We start from the raw sequence: 17,005 nt of genomic DNA on the forward strand, positions 1-17,005 counted from the left end.
TAGTCATAACATAGTAATAGATTTTTTACATATATAACTTAATAGGTAGCACTGGATGAGTTTTCTTGGTATACATAAATATTTGATGACGACTGATCTTCTTTACAACTAACTGCAGAAAAAATAAGTTTCTGCTAGAGTAAATCATGAATTGAACCAAACCTAATTCTCCTATATAAGATAAAACTGTTTCCTTTTTGTTCCCTTACTCTAACTAAACATAAAAGGGACGGTGCCACAAAATGGGCAAGACCCTTGTGGACACCTAATCTTTCATCTTTTACAAAATTCACTTCCAATTATAAATCATATCAAGTAAGTATGATTAATTTAATTTAAGTAATGAATATTAAATTGTATTATAAAACAATGTTAATATTGGTTCTAGTAGACTATGAATAAATAACCTTAGAGTACAATTATAATTAGTATTAGGATTACTCCATTAATTATTAATCTTGTAAAAGTGAAAGAAATAAAAGAATTAAAATGGCAAGATAAAAAAAATAGTTCTAATTTTACCACAGTAAAAAAAGGCGGCACAGGTTTTTGGTGGCATATATCGTGAAACAGACAATGTTTTATAATAAAAGTAGCATATGTTAATGCCTATAATAAAATAAAATATTACGCCAGGCTCAATAAAAGTTATCAGACCATTGAAAAAACTTAACAGAATCTATGGAAAGAAGGATATCAATATATTACAGTTAATCATCCTTATAATTTTGTGGATCCACAAACCTTACCACACACAAAAAATAAAGTTTATGGGGGATGAGAAAATTGGGGAAACAAAAAAAGAAAAGGAATAAGAAATTTCATTAAATCATATTTGGCAGAATTTATGTGGAGGAAAATGTTGAGTGGCATCAACGCATTTGAAGCAATTTTAAAAATTATAAATGAATTGATTTCATCAATTAATTGCATAAATTGAATTTTTTTAAAACTAACTTCTTTTTATTAATATATAATGTCTTAACTGTTTATAAATTGTAATAATCATATTTGTTTGAAATTGTAAAAAAAATTAGGTGGATGCTAATGGACCAAGTACCATAAATTTAGTTTCAGGCTAATTTTATTGAATTTTTAAATGAGGTTATTTTGAATATCAGAATGAAAAAACAGAATGTTTCAACAAATTATCTGTGTAGGCAATTTAATTCTTTTCTTAAAAAAAGTTTTATAAGTTATCAGGGAAAAACACATAACAGGACAATTATCAGAAGTTTCTTACAAAAAAAAAATTACTCAACATTGCTGGCTGAAAACAAATAACTATCAGCGATGAATTCTGTTCAGAGATGAAAAAGTTACACTATGAAACTACAAATTAAACAATTATTCAAATGTATTAATAAAACAAATTTTTACATATGTCCTTGGTAACAGTAATTTATACCACACCATATATTTACTGATTTCATACAACACTTATTTATAAATTTATTAATTTCACGACTATTGCTTGGGACAAGTATGTATTCCAACACCACTTCTTCATGCTGTAGTAAAAAATTATTTTTTGTTAAGGCATAAAGACTGTGAAACACTGAGATTTAAATTTTATAACAAAAGATGATAGATCACTAAATAATTACAACATATTATTTTAGCCTTTATTCTTCAAAAACAAATGACAACATCCAAAATCAGTAAAAAATAATACAAATAATTACACTAATTTGTAATATAAAACGGCAAAAAAGTCACTAACCTAAGAGCTAGTCGGTAATAAGACATAGTTACCAACTGCACACCATACTATCATATATAACAATATGTTATATATGATACTATTGACATATATTATGATATTGACATGTTAAATATTAACATGTCAATTTGGCATGTTATCTTTATGACTGAAAAATGGAAAATATTCATAAAAAATTATGTCAATTCTCATTTTAATTGTCAGTTATCTTGCTATATAAATTCAACTTGAACAAAAAAATAAAAATAATGGCTGGGTCAATAAAAAACATTATCTGTAATAGAAAAATGGTATAAAAACAGTTTTGATAAAGAGTAATTATTAACTGACAGGCAATGGACTTCCAGATAGATGGATATAAGGAGCATGACCATTTCTACAAACTTTAATGTACTGGAGAAAGTTTTCAAAGAAATGAATCTAAACTATGATTTAATTAAAAATGGTAAAAAATGTTACATTTGCACATCATATTGTAGCTACTGCCAGCATACGTAAAGAATTTATAACACTTTGCATTAAAAAATTTAAGAAAAAATGATTCTGATCACTAATGTTTCTAATTTAGTAGAGGAAAAGAATATAAAGTAGGAAGAAGAATTATGTATCTTGACCAAAGGATATCTTTTACGGAAAGAATGAAAGGCAAGGTAAGAAAGATGGCCTTGTCTTGGATGGAAAGATTCATCAGAATGGTTTTTTTTTTAAAAAAAGAAAGATATTTTATTTTTTAAAAGAAATATGATTATCAGTTTAAAAAGGAGAGTTTGATAATTATGTAACTTCATGGATGAATTGACACACATTTGCCCATGTCTGAATGTATTCTGGATTCATCCGATGAATGCAGCAAACAATGAAGACATTTATAATCCACAATTAAAAGAAAAAATGAAATGAGGACAATACTAAGAATGAGAATGTTGGTTCGTGATCGAAAGAGGATGATACTTAAGGAAAAGTGGAGATGGGTTGGTGATACACCAAAGTGGGACCAGGCTGGCTAGTTTGGTATCCCTGTCTTTTAAAAAAGGAGTAGACCAAGAAGATGAGAGATTACTTGGATATGTTTATGGGTAGTCAGTACAGACAGGTGTGTGGGGCAGGTCTAGGACCAGAGGTGGACCTGGTTTAATTTAATAAAAAAAACTAAAAAAGAGCAATTATTTTATTTATATAGTTATATGAGCAAATTTGAAGAATAATGTATGGAAAAGAGTAATATTTTTTATTTCATTTATATATTGTATTTTGTTATTAGTGAAGGCCATTATCTACTCAATTTTGGCTGTATACACAACTATTATACTCTTTTACCTTTTTTTTAGAACTGTTTAATATTATTCCATACTTCAATTTTTTTCATTAAATTAATTAGTTATTAACTATTAACAATAAAGATCAATAAATAAATACATATATTGAAATGAGTAACCATTGGGAATATATATTATGACATAATTTATTCAACATTTGCCACATTATAGTAATTCCTATACCTTCAACTAATCTTAGTACACCACTTTTTCAGAGCTTAAGCTCACATTCTTCAGATTAAATCAGGAGGAGTACGCCTCTGCAATTTGGAATATTGTAGTTAAATGAATTATTTGAAATGTAATGAAATTTAAGCCTAACTGCTTAAAGATCATGTAATTTTGAAGCTAAATTAATCAATCAACTTTGCCATCAAAATTTTAAATTAAATACATTAAAGGTGATACCCATATGAAAGTTCCGCTACAGGATGTTCAATATATTCTATAGTTTGATTAAAGGTATTGGGCTGTAATTATTCAACTATATTTTAGGGTGGCATTATTCATTTTAATACAATTTGGTTAACTGAGCCTACAGCAATTTGTTAATCTGAAGTCAACAGATCATGAAGTTGGATTACCTGGTTTGTAGGCAGTGTTTGAAAAATCATTCTTTCTCTATACCAAAAGTGGAACTTTTAAAATCCTTTGCTAGTTGCTATTGTGATAGTTGACTTCTGAGTGAAGCAAATGCATTATATCTTAGTGAATTGCAAACAGTGTATTATTTAAAATTATTGTTCATAATCTACACAACAAATATTCTTTAAATTTGAGGAAACAGAATGTTGATGAGAGTTGCTGTGGGTATGAAGCCAGAATGGGATTAGATCTTTTTGTCAACTTTAAATCATCATCAAATATCTTAGTAGACAATTAATTTAAGAAATATATGTGCTACTCCTCTGGATAATTAGTATACTTACCACAAAAAACCTAGAACAAGGGCTAAAATTCTAAGAACACTGTTTCACTCAATTTGATGCAAATCGAAAAATATCATACTCAAAATATCTTTGGACAATATTTTTAGCATTATATTTCTGAGTAGTTTATCCTCATAAGTAATTTATAACCTCTAAAATCCAGCTACTGGATAAAAACACACTTTCTGGATGCACTAAATTTGCATATGCATTTGGGAAACACATATGTGTTTTAATATTAACCATAATTATTTTTATAGTTCATCTATGATATATACAGAGTGATTCAAAGAAACAGGAAATTTTGAAAGTTGTGTTGGTAGCCGTGGGCGAGATTGGTACTACTTGATAAGTGGTACCAGCCTCTCTAACCTAACCTGCCATTTAGTTGTCATGGATCCTTGGATTGGTGCGCAATGTACATTTGCTATCAAAGCGTTTTACAAAAACAATGACAGTGTGAAGGGAGTGTATAGAGAATTTCACCATCATTTTAATCTGGGACGGCACGACCATGTTCCATCAGTACATGCAATTAAAACATGGATATCTAATTTTGAGGAAACTGGTTTGGCCGTGAGCGAACCGTCCGTACACCACAGAATGTTCAAGCTTTACAAGATGCTGTCACATGAAGTCCACATCGGTCAATCTGTCGTCTCTCAGCATCTTTACAATTGCATAGTTCAAGTGTTCGAAGAATGTTAGTGTAGGACTTGCAATACCATCCATACAAGTTGCAGATCGTCCAGGAACTGAAACCGAACGATGCAGTTGTGCGAGCACAATTCTGTGATGTAATGCTTCAAAAGATAACTGATAATGAAGAGTTTGTTCATGAACTGTGGATGTCAGACGAGGCGCATTTCCACCTTAGTGGATTTGTTAACACAAAATTTCAGATACTGGGCACAAGAAAATCCTACGCAGCTACACCAGCGTCCATTGCACAGCCAGAAAGTGACCGTGTGGTGTGCTATGTCATATTACGGTGTTATAGGCCCTTATTTTTTTGAAGATGACAACGGTCTTGCGATTACAGTGACATCGGCTCGTTAAGTAGCCATACTTGAAACCTTTGTTGTGGAACAACAAAAGAGATTCCACCAATTATTAACACAGCCTGGTTACAACAAGACGGAGCAACGTCACATACTGCACGAATATCGACGGCAGCTGTACGCCAATTGTTTGGACAACGTGTCATTTCACGAAGTGGTGACATTAGATGGCCTCCCAGATCGCCTGATCTCTCAGCTTGCGATTACTTTTTGTGGGGTCACCTTAAAAGCAAAGTGTTCCACAGTAGACCTGCTACAACGGAAGAACTGAAGGCAAAGATCCGAGAAGCAATTGCGGAAATTCCAGTTGAGATGTTACGTCAAACCATGAACAATTTAACGAAGAGACTTCGTGAGTGTTTACGTAGAAGAGGAGGTAACCTGGAAGATGTCATCTTTAAAAAATAAACTAAAATGTATGTATCCTAAAATGGCAACATTTGTACAATTACATCAAATAAAATTTATTTTCTAAAAAAAACGTTTTCATTAGTTATTTAATTTTTTAAATTTCCCGTTTCTTTGAATCACCCTGTATGTAATATATAAATTTATTTAGCTTTTACAGACCGTTTTTTCCCCTCTGTATGTAAATATCCATATATACAATATAATATTCTTTCAGCCTCCGCAAAGCACAGAATTAGAGAAACACTCTTACCATTAATTTTTTACTTAATCAAAATGCTTTCGGACCTAAACCCATCCTCAATGATTTACACAATAACTCTATTAAATTTTTATATTTTGTAAAAATTGTTTATTTAAAATAAAATAAAATTAAAAAATTCTTAGAATAAATATTAGTTCTAAATTTATTATAAAGATTTAAAAAAAAATTTAATTTATTTTTATTTTAAACAAGCAATTTTTACAAAATGTAAAAAAGCTAATAGTTATTGTGTAAATTGTTAACAGTTTAAGAATTTATAAAAGATATTACTGAGGATGGATTTAGGCCTGAAAGTGTTTTCTGATGTTAAAAATGAAAGGTAAGAGTAAAGGTTAAGTGTTTCTTTAATTCTTGCTTTAAGGAGGCTGAAAGAATGTAATATTCTCTCTCTGTGTGTGTATATGTATATCTATTAATACATTTAATATTTCATAAAAGAATCAGATACTGCTTTGACTATCTTGTCTGATAGGATTTTCTTTTGGTGGTGTGGGTTACACTTTTTATGTTTTACACTCTTTATAAATCAACATTTTTTTGTTTGATTAACTTAATTCACAGTATTCTTTGGTAATGAGTTTTGTCATTTTTTACATATTCTTATTTTAGCATATTTATAATTTTACTTTAAGTTATATAGTTACATGGTTTTTCCTCTCAATATACATTATGTTGTCTGTGAAGGGTGTTTACCTGTTAACTTCATTTTTGGGCTACTTATTGATTTTGGTATCAATGGAAACAGGAAAAAATTAACCGAGCATAAGCTGCTATCATTGAAATTTTAAAATTTGAGTTTTTTATGTCAATCATTCCTTCTACTCCAATTCAATAAAATTACCAATGAAAAATCGATAACTCCATCAGCTGATTATGAAAGATAGCAAATTGCATGCTTGTATTATGCTGTCTTGAAAGTTTTTGATTATTTTGTAATTAATATTGCTGCAGTCACATTAGTTTTGTTCAAGTTATATATAAAAATATAAAATTTGTTTAGTATACTTTATTAAAAGATAATAATACCTTGTCTTAATTTTGAGAAAAAAAAGTACAAATTACAAACTGATCTAACCTACAAACAATCTTTGTTGTTTTGCAAATAATTAATAGAAAAAACTATTATTATCATCATCTTAGATAATCTTACATTATATAAAATTTTAGATAATAAACAAAACTTTTATTAAAAGTTTAGTTATTAACAAAAATTTGTTCCAAAGGCTGATTGATAAGTATAATGTAAAAATATCTTGTTTTCTTAGATAAATTGATCTACTCTAAAAACATTTTTTTGTTTTGCTAGTTAAGAAGAAATAATTATTAATAAAAAATTGTTTCATATCAAATTTATGATTTATCTCGCTTTCAAATGGTTTTAACCTACAAACAACTGATTTAATTTATATTTTTTTGTTTTTCTTTCTGATGTCACAAAAAACGATTTTGGCAAAAAAATAACAGCAATAAAGGCAAATTATGTTAAGCCCAAATCTCTACTTTATACGTTTGCTGGCCTTAATGTAAGTAATCCTATTCTTATAACAAATTGCAGAGAATTGGAATTTAGTTGAAAATGTAGAATTTATCAATGAAAGTGGGCTGTGCTTTCTTTCAATTGAATCTATTTATTTTGACCAAGCAAATTTGAACCGGGCTAGAATGTGCAAACACATGAAGAAATAATACTGGATGAGACTGTATAGAAGAATTAAGGTATTTTCTGTTATTCCTCCTACTTTTTTTTCTATCCAATTCACTCATATTTGCATGAAATTTAATTATCAATGTCAATTTCAGTGGAGAAATGCATTTTTAATTGTAGAAATTAACTTTCGATTAGAAAAACAGGTACTTTTTCATTTCTCCCCCCGCAAAAGTTTGCAAGTTTTTCACCTGGAAATAACTCAAAGTAGCAGGAAATACTGATAATAATAATAAACAGGTTGGAAAAATAACCCGATAATCTGATATAACGATTTATATTACCATTTATTTTATAAATATAATTAACCAAATTTAACCTAAGTATGCTAACCTTGACTAATTAACAGTAATGTTTTAAAAATAATTGCAATAGTTACTGAAAGACCCAACACAAAATATAAAGATTCTTTATTAAACTCAATACAAAAGAAATAAGAAAACAAACTTTTAGTAACAACTGAAAAAACCTTCGCAAATAATTAATTCTAACAAACTCAATCACTCCATGGATAGAATGAAACAATGTCTTCAAAATTTGGTCGAAACAGTCCTCATCCCGGTATCTATGACGTCTCATGAATTCACACAAATATGAAACAATCATAGCACGGTGAGCATGATAGCACAATCTCTTCGCGCTTCTCCAAAGGCTTTCAATTTGTTGGGTATGAGCACAGTATTTGAGACAACAGAAATTCTGGTTATGATCCAGAATGAAATGTTCATGTCTTCAATTCAATAATAATAATAATAATAATTTAGTTTACTTTCTCCATCCCAAAATGAAGTGAATATCATATTTTAAACATTTTCCTAACGATTCATAATGAAAAATATTATAAAAATTACAACCAGGGAAATAACAGCAAAGTACCAGAAATTGATCCGGAATCCCAAAACTAAAGGCCAAACAATTTAACAGACAGAAGTATCAATAGGATATCTTTGGTATCACACTCTGATACTGATTTACCTAAAAAAAACATGTAGAAAACAATTTCTGGTGAACAAAACAAAGTGACGAGAAATGGAAAAAGCAGAAAGCATTAAAAAATATACCTTCAGTGTGTTAAAGGAGATGATAAATGGAGATGAGTTATGAGAAGTTAAAAGAAACCATAACAAATGAAAGGAAAAAGTCATTGGAGAATAGAAAAGGAGGTTTGATGAAATGTGAAACTGTATATAAAGATGATAGAAAGAATATTTTTGAACAATTTTGGAAATGTTTAACTGGGGAGAAAAGAAAGTGTTCATCAATGATGTAGTTACCAGTCTTCCGACAAAACAATAAAGAGAATGAAAAGAGGCTCAAGTCAAGATCTTAATCTTTTGTTTACCACTTGAAAATCTGTGATGATAATATATGTGTCTGGAAAACCATGTTTCTGAATTCATTATGTATAAGAAGATGGGCAGTTCTAAAATGGGAAAATAGTTTTAATGATGGCTGAGTCACTAAGTGTATTAAGAAATACAAAGAACAAGCAAGGCTATTTGAAGGAAGGGGAAGATTACAAGTAGAGGCTTTTATTGATGCACTCCCTGCTTTGGAATCACACTATTATTTTATTTTGCTCCAAAAAATATCTATTACCAGAATGGCCATTCTAAGCAACAACTTTATAATTTTTGTAAAAAAGACTGGTGTAAATCTTACAAACCATTATCAAGAACAGAGAAGCTTTAGGTAGGTAAAATATTGCATTTTCTGTTCAAAATTATGAATGAAAAATGTTCTAGTTGTATGGTGGGTACTCTGGCTGAAGAAGAATATTGCTGGAAAACTAGAAGCAAGAGAAGAAAAGAGAGATAATGAAAAAATATTTTTCTTGAATTACAGACTATTTTCTAACTCCCCAACAGGTAAAAACAGCCATTTTCATCACTTTTCCACAAGTTGTAGCATTCTTATTATATATCGTACAGAGGGTAAAAAAGGGCTTTTTAAAAAGAATAAAGATTTAACTTCATCTTTAGAGTACTCAAAATTAATTTTGTTACATAACCAAATCTTGTAACGTTTACTTAAGTTACGTTTACAAATTGTTGTTTTTTTCAAATTTTGGGTCCAAAATAAATAATGAAAGTACTAGTACTACTTATAAAAAATTGAACTATTACAGTGTTCTTCATTAAAAAAAATGGCCACTAAATCGTACGATTTTGAAAATGTTTCATTTTTGGTGGCCAAAAACCACATGTCGGACAGGTGGCAAAAATCTGAAATGTTTACAGCAGTAAACTTTCTATGTACTTTAAAACCATATAAAATTTATTTTGTTACTCAAAGGGGTTGATGAGTAATGACGCCAACAAAACAGCTAAAATCTCCATTCCTTCTAACTGTAAACGTATCCAAAAATACGGATGTTATGTATTTTTTTCAGATTACAAAAATTAAAACTAAACTCATTAGAATTAATAAATAGTCAATTACAGAATGTCTACTAAGCTTATGTATAAGAATTTGTAACTGTAAATAATTTTATTTTCATTTGTAACTGTCTATTTTGTGGAATAAAGATTACTATTATTATAATATTCCTCTTCATTTTCAAGTATTTTGTCTTAAATGACTTCGCCTAACCACCTCTGGCCATCGTATACGCAGCAGACATAATTTTTACATTTTGGCTTTGGTAAACCTATAAAGCAATCAGAAACACTAATGTCCTTGTATACCGATACTAGCATAAATGTTTCTAATTCAGAGGTTGCCCAAACTTTCAGAATACATTTCTGATTTGTTCACAGAACAAATCAGATTACTATTCTGATACTATTTGATTACCTGATAACAAGAACTGAGGTATTCTTTACACTCTTGAACATCTTTATTAGAGCAGAAAATAAATTTTATATTTTAATACTGTCTGCAATAATTATACGTTTCAGATGGTGTAACAATTTGATTGTTGACCTTCCTTGGAAGGCTTGCTTTAGTCACAGTCCTTTTTACACAGTTCCACCAATACCATCACATGGTCCTTTTCCATGGTATGAGGCAAAAAAATGCCATTCAGTTGCGATTTCAAAATCTTCTTGATGGTAGCACAAATTTATGTTTTTTTTTGTTGTTTTTATACTAATCAGAGAAATAAAAAAATGTTTAATTTGTGGTAACAGTGTTTTTACTTTATTTATGACTTGCTTTTGGAACAGAAGAACGATGTAGTATTGTGCTTCAAGTACTAACTAATCACACAGTAGCTTTGGCTTTGTAATTTTACTTCTTTTTTAATATATATGAAAATGGATGTACTGTGGCATAAGTTTTTGACCAATGATATGACTGGACTTCATCCTGTATCACAAAATGAAAATTTTAAGGGAAGTCTCCCATTACAATACATTCACTCTACAACAAATTTTCCTTTTTAATGTTGAGGAAATGAGCTTGTTTCTTTGCAACAAAATAATGCCTTTTTAGATTTTTTAAATATTTCAGTAAGTTTATCAAAGTATTATTGAAATGGAAGAATTTGAGTAGTTAGTTCACAACAGTCAACAGAAACCCACTGTTTGAAGATAATTTAATTCACAATCAAAATCATTCCAGCTCTCTTGTAGTAATCTGAGTAAGCACTTCTAGTGCCTGGACATTTTTCACACTGTGACAGCATGCACGTTTCATTTTCTATACCACATACCATGGTTGAAAGGAGAATTTTATAATAAAATTTCATTTTTATAACAGATAACATGAGTTTTACATTTTGGAAGGTGAAAAACACAAACAAAGTGAGTACCTGACCCACCAGCCAGAACACAAAATTTAGGTCTTAAATCAGCAAATTTTGAAAAACCAATTTTTAAATTATGTTTTTCTTTGCAGGCCGTGTACAATTCTTTTAAAGTACATAAGATACGCCTTTTTTGAATATTAATTTTCTTCCCGTCAGCTTGTCTTAAAGAGGTACAATACTTCTTGCCTGGCATCATTCAGCTGTGCTCATCATTCTGGTAAAAATCTTGGACACATTTAATAACATTTTCATCAATTACGTGACTGGGTTTCTTTTTACCAATTTGTGGCAAAATTCCAGTTGTTTTGACTAATAGTCTGGATTGACAGGCTAAATACTGACTAACGCTTTTCATTTTAACTTTTATCTTAATTATTAATTCTTCAAATTCCTTGCCTAAATCAGCATAATTTTGTTGTACTAAACAATAAATATTTCTTCTGTAGAAATATTTAAATCAAAGGAATTATTTAATTTACTAGTAACTGACTTGGCTATTTTTGTAACTTTATTTTTTAAAGTTGGTTCCTTTGTGCTAGCTGATAATTTTTTAACCTTAACAGGGGGTATGCCAAGTGCTGAACAAGCTTTATTCACAAAATCGACTACAACACATTGAGGCTTAAATATATCTTGACATTGTGGTTCGCTTTCTGTATCAACTTGTGGTTTTTGTTTAATCATTTTGTACACAGTGCTCTGCCTGGAATTAATTTTAAATTTGGATTGCTTGTTGAAAGTGTCTAAGATATTTTTTGAAGAGATTTATTAACTGGTTTAGTATGACACCTAAATGGGTCGTCAGAGCAACTTTTCCCATTAATATGAAAATATTTATCTAAATATTTGATTTCATGAAAAGTACAGATATTTTTTGTTTCAGTACTTCCACTTCTTAAAGATATAAAAGTTATTTGCTGTTCAGTAAACTATAAAATATCATGAAATAAAGATCTATTGCAAGTCAATTTATGACATACTGTTTCAGTGTGAATGCTAGTTTAACACTTAATAATACATTTTTATAAAATGCAAGGGTTCTTACAATAACAATATAGTTGTATAAATTATAAAACTACCAATTACACCTCACTAAATCAGTTCCTCTACAGCTAAAATAAAAATTTCTCTAATTAATAAAATAAAAGATACTGCATAAAAGAGAAGTTCACTGCTAATAAAATTACTTTATAAACAAGCATACATTACCTAACCACAGTATTAACACTAGCAACAACATAACATCTCACATTGAAGTCAAAACAGTAACTGAGCCTTCTACAATATTTACATTCCGGATTACACAAACATGCATGTCTATTCACTTTTGTGTACTATCTCATTACAAACATATAAAATATTTTGTATAGTAGCCCTATTAATAACATGCCTTTGGAATTTCTACATACTCCATGAGACAATGGATTTAACTGCTAAGCTATAAAATTCATGATTTATTAAAGGTACAAATTCTACTAATGTAATATGTAAAAAACAATCTCGAAAAGATGGTAGGTTAGGTTAATTAAAAAAAGAGAACTTAAACAAAAAAACATTAAAAATGGCTTAAAGTTTAACTGTTTACATATAAATTGATTTGGAATTCTAATCTCGAAAATTAATCACTGATCAATATATTTATTTTTGATAACATTAAATAAAGCAATTTTTTTAAACATTTTTTCTAAACTTTGATGAGTAATAGTATATATTTCAGTACACTTTAACCCCTCCCAAAAAAATTAACGCAATGTCAATACTATAAACAAGATTAGCTAATAAAAACTAAACCAACTAAGCTTCAAATGGAAGTTTTCAATGATTTCAGTTTTACAAATATGCATTCAAAAGAACTAACAACTGTTCCCTAGTGAGGTAGGGATGGCCATCTATAATTGCAGCTTTTATGTGGTTCAGACCACTAAATCTGGCTAACTACCCTGTCTAATGAAATATGGTTATTAGTTTCATTAATTTTTACTAAAATATGGTAGTAGTGTAAAAAAAACTATAAGGTGTATTAGGAGTAATATAATATGAAAGAAACTTATAAAAAGTTAATACAAATTACCAACCTTTTCTAAAAGATCAGTTAAGATCACCAATTCAAACAGTTGGAACCCAATTAAATCAAATTCTTGAGTGATCAATTATGTAATCGACTGATTCACTGCAGCAGCAAAAGAAATGACACAATTTACTTCTTACAAAAAATATTTTGAGCTTAGTTGCACTAAAATCAACAGCACATTTCAAAGAATGATGTTAAATTTGTTACAATACAGAATAACATGTAAAAAAACGCAATTTTAATTTGCTGAGTGCACGAAAAAATACGACTGACTAACGTAAAATGTACTAATATTAAGGTTACATCAAAACACGAGAATAAAATAAACAAGTACTATAAAATAATTAAATTACGTAATTTGTTTCGGCAGTTTATTGTATCGCAAGAGATTATATTTCATTTCAGTCACCCAGTTCCATAACAAACTATTCAAATCATAACAAAAGCATTAAATCTAACCTAACGGATGTAATTTCCTTGGTCATTTGTATTATAAACATTGCACTAAAAATAAAACCGTTACGTAAGTATAAATAAATCAATTAAAAACAAAACGTTCAAAATGTAACACTGTTATATAGAGAAATCTTAAATCATCTACTGAAAAATAAAAACATTGTACATGTGTAAAACCTGTTACAGAAGTAATACTACCGCGTATGAGTCACAAAATAATACTATTTCATAAGAAATCAATGACGGTTGTAATAAGGTTATTTTCTGTCATATTCTTGATGAATAAAAATGTTAACATCTGCTTAAACTAATTGATCACGAAAAATTGGAAAACTTACTGTTAAAAGTTTGGAGTCGATTCTATACACATTTACACAGGTACAAAACACAACACTAAACGTAGTAATTAATAATCAGCAGGCACCAACCGAAGTGATTCAATGCCATATTAGTCAACAGGAAATCAAGTGCTACCACTACCAACGCACAAGGCCGCTAAGGTAAAAGCTTTGACTAACTGCTAAAATCACATAGTTGTTTAATTTTTTATTTCTTTACATTGAAAATATTTTACGACGTTAAATTACAAGTCTAACAGTAACACATTTTAAAAGTAAAAAATGAAGTTAAATTTCAATTTTTTTTTAATGAAAATTGGAAGCCTGCTGTTCTAACAACTTGCGCAGTTGTAATGTAAAACGTCAATGTTCGCGCATTTAAACACCGTAGAGTACTATGTACCAGCTTATAAAATTTTAAATTAGGATAGGACTCGTTTTATAAGTAGTGTGATAAGAATAATTGTTGTTACTCCTGTTGTTATAGTTTTTTTATTGTTATATATGTTAGTTAATAGTAAACTGCCTATTTTTTAGAAGAAGTGTGCTTTATAATACTGATGTTACCAATGTGTCTCGGCCTAGTGTAGAAAAACGGGCTAACTGATAAGGGTGGTTAATTAATATTTTGTATTTTAAGTAATAAAGATGACGTTATTTTGGAAACTTTGTACAATAATAACAGCAGCAATAAAAGGTAAGCCTATTGTACAGAACTGATTGAAATATTTGACTTCATTGTATTATTTTTTAACAATCATTAACGTTGTTTATCATTTGTTTTATGATATTAACAGTATAAGAAATCTTGTTTCCTTCTCGTAAAGCATCAAAGAGTAGTGTTCTCCAGAGTAGTGGTAGTTTCATTTTTCATCAGCTGTATGACAATATTGATTACGTTATGCCACATGACTGAAAGACTTAATTTTGAATGCAATATTGTTTTCGGCATTAAGATCTTAACATGTCTGTAACAAGTTACCTAAGGTGTCTTACAGATATAGGTAGTAGATTTCTGTAAGCAATTTATTGAAATAATAAAGTTTATTTTTTGTACATAAAATTATTTTTATAATCTATATTAGACCACGTTTAAATCTCGGTAAATTTGTTATGTCATCCATGCATTTGTAACGTGGAAGATATTTTTCAGGGTTTTAAACTGTTTTAAATTATTTATATATAATTAATTTAATATCGTTACTATTGTTAGGTTAGTAGGATTAAAGAAAAAAAACTGAATGGGTGTTTTTTGGACATTAGATTTAAGATTGAAATATAAAAAATATTTTTTTAAATTAAACATAGTATTCTCTTTTGTATTAAGAATAAAAAAAAAATACTTTTTGAGAAATTTGTCAGCTTCTTACGTTCTGAATGTTGTTACACAAGGAATTTTAACGTTTCTTTGGAGGGGGGGGGCAGCATAAAATATTTTAAATTACCATCTAATTTTTAGTTTCGTTCATTAAAACATTAATGAATAAATTTATTATTTTAATATTTTTTTGAATTATCTTATTTAATTAATGTTTATTTAAGTATGATTATTTATAAAAACATCGATAAAATATTTTTCCTGTTTTTAATACAGTAAAATGAAATTATTTCTTCAGTAAAACAAAAAAATCCCGGATTCTTCAAGGTTTTTAGATTCCCTGAGTTCAAAAATCCCAATATCTTAGTTTTAAAAATATGAGTTTATGTATGTAATGTTTATATATATATATATATATATATATATATATATATATAGAGTTTATAGATTTAGGTTAACTTTTGTATTATTTATAGGTTAACTTGTATGTGTAATATATATATATATATATATATATATATATATAAGAAAATTTCGTGACTGATTCATAAATAAAAAATAAATAAATAGTGGTTTTTGATGGATGTTTTAACGTCCATTGAAAATAAATTGATGAAGATTAGTATACATGTTCTTCTTACGGTGTAAGAGCACACTAAGAAAGAATTTTTATGAAATTCCGAGTTTAAAGGGTTGAATGGAGTAACAACGAAATTTACAATTTTTTTATTTTGCGGTAAAAAATAAAGATATCAACTTCATTTTTGGTGTGTGTAATCTTCATGTGAACACCTAAAAATAAATTTTTAGATTTTTCGCAATTCAACCTTGAAAGGGGTGAAGAAAGGTAAAAAAAGTTTCGAGTAATGATTGCAATATTTCCCAATTTCAGACTATGTTAAACGAGATATTCACTCGGTAAGTACTCCTCGGATAAGTATTTGAAAACGATATTCAGGTGTTCTGAATTTTAATATTTTAAGGGTTAAAAAAAAATACAGCTTTTTATATTTTTGCTGTTTTACGTTACCGCTATTGAATCAATATTTATCAGATCTTGTTACCATGTGATGTATTTCACGTGTGAAGCCGCGACGGGAAATCTAAAAACCAGTTACTCCTGTAATGCTCTGAAGAAATTACAATACACTGATAGTTTTTATTTGTCATTATTATTCTCACAAGCATGAGTTTAATGGACACATGGGTTCCAATGGGCGGAGTCCTGATCGACAAAACAAACTCCTGACCGCGACAGGAAACGCAAGTAACCATATAACACGGGCGAAGCCCGGAATGGGATGCTGATATATATATATTGATTAAACGGTGAATTTGAATAATCGTCTCCAATGTTGGAGAATAACATATAATTTGTATATTTAACGTTAATTGACGACGTTAACGAGCGTAGGTTACTTTTGATTAGGTTATGAATCTAACCAAAATCTTTTTCGTTCATATCTTTGTAATCTATTTTAAAATAAAAGGAAGTTCTTAATTTGACTCGTATTAATTGTTATTGTTTAAATAACTTGTATGTTAAAGGCTGTAAAAAAATGCTTTTACGTTAAAAGTTGTGGATACTCTTCAGTAAATCTTCATATATCTATAATCCTTTTGTTATTTTGTAAATGAAATTACTCTGGTATTCCTATTTCAGG

At 28.9% G+C, this 17,005-nt stretch overlaps 2 protein-coding genes across 5 annotated transcripts in view; one reads left to right on the plus strand and one right to left on the minus strand.

Moving 5' to 3' along the window:
• LOC142329688 (uncharacterized) overlaps nucleotides 1-17,005 on the minus strand; it is a 69,646-nt gene that overhangs the window by 38,073 nt on the left and 14,568 nt on the right. For 2 of the 4 annotated variants that reach the window (XR_012757563.1, XM_075374388.1), the window contains exon 1: nucleotides 14,024-14,170. The exons of 1 other annotated variant lie outside the window; for it this stretch is intronic. The gene's annotated coding sequence lies outside the window, so the exon portion shown is untranslated. Of the gene's footprint in view, nucleotides 1-13,233; nucleotides 13,361-14,023; nucleotides 14,171-17,005 lie in introns of those variants that run through there. One more of the 4 variants, XR_012757564.1, reaches the window with a different exon arrangement.
• Nucleotides 14,403-17,005, plus strand: part of LOC142329687 (uncharacterized) — a 564,803-nt gene continuing 562,200 nt past the window's right edge. Inside the window, exon 1 of the mRNA XM_075374386.1 lies at nucleotides 14,403-14,720. The gene's annotated coding sequence lies outside the window, so the exon portion shown is untranslated. The remainder of the gene's footprint in view (nucleotides 14,721-17,005) is intronic.

The sequence above is a fragment of the Lycorma delicatula genome, chromosome 9 (assembly GCF_047948215.1).
Source record: "Lycorma delicatula isolate Av1 chromosome 9, ASM4794821v1, whole genome shotgun sequence".
Taxonomy (NCBI): domain Eukaryota; kingdom Metazoa; phylum Arthropoda; class Insecta; order Hemiptera; family Fulgoridae; genus Lycorma; species Lycorma delicatula.